The following is a 1,192-nucleotide window of genomic DNA, read 5'->3' as shown; positions in this document are numbered from 1 at the left end:
GGATAATTAACTTAAAAATGCAAGCTCTATGACTTATTAAGCACAGGGCTGATAAATGCTGAGTCTGTCAACAGTTATGTGAATTAGTCCCGAAGCAAATCGCAGCGTTGACCTATAMATTACGCATCCCTACACCTGCATGCAACACTAARCACTAAAACTAAATCAAAGAAGAGTAAACAATGTATATTCAAATTATTAGTGAACAATAAAGGAAGAAGGGAGATTGAGGAAAAATTAAAAGAAAAGAAACAATAGTGGGTTAAAAATCTAAAGTTTGCCCAGAGCCTTTTTGCTGTTTTGTATTAACAGGAGAGGCCTAATTCTCTCATAGTACGTAGGAGAAAAATATAATGAGCARCACCAGGCTGTTAATGATGAGGGAGAGACAACAAAAAGAAACCTTACCTGAAATACAGTTAGTTACAGGGAAGTGTCCAAGCAGTGATGACGTGAAAAAGATCTAGTCTTTCCGTGCTGTGAAATATWATGCAWTAAATCRTACATGTCAAGCCAGTTTGACAGTAACTGAGCACACAAAAAGATCATTCAGAAGACGAGCACATTGCGTCATTTTGCTGCACCCAGTTYATGTAAGCAGAAGACAGTGTTACTAAATAATATATGGTGATAAGAATAAAATGGGGGTAAGTTAGGTTAYTTTAACCAAAAGTTTGAAGAAAATCAATTGTTTCTCCCTCTGTCTTTCATAGTTCTGTGGTGGTTTTTATACGAAAAAATACATATTCCTGGGTTTTTAGGGGCACAGCATTATAAAGAAAATGAAGTGTTTTGTAAATTAGTCAATAATTTGTTTTATCATTTCTCACGTGTTCCCAGAAAGTTTTATTAAGAACCTCAAAATGTTTATTGTGATCTAAGCAGATATTAGAGCAAGTTTGGCTATAAGCATGTGTTTGGGAAGTGGGCCTATCCTGGAAATGACATTTCCAGATCTGATATTTAGTCCCAGTCCTCGCCCATGTAGAGGTATTATAGACTGTACTCAGACAATCTTTACAAGTGTAAAAGAACTAGTAGGTTAAAACTACGTCCTCATCATTTGAACAGTATTTTACGTAAAMCTTTTAGACAATTAATGCATTTCACTTCAGAATTTAAGTGTTGCATTTTGACATTCTTGTGGGTGGATGAAAATGTAAACTTGTCAATATCCCCCCTCCTTATCCAC

Source organism: Poecilia reticulata, linkage group LG10, assembly GCF_000633615.1.
Source record: "Poecilia reticulata strain Guanapo linkage group LG10, Guppy_female_1.0+MT, whole genome shotgun sequence".
NCBI lineage: Eukaryota > Metazoa > Chordata > Actinopteri > Cyprinodontiformes > Poeciliidae > Poecilia > Poecilia reticulata.
Note: the sequence above shows the minus strand (reverse complement) of the source record.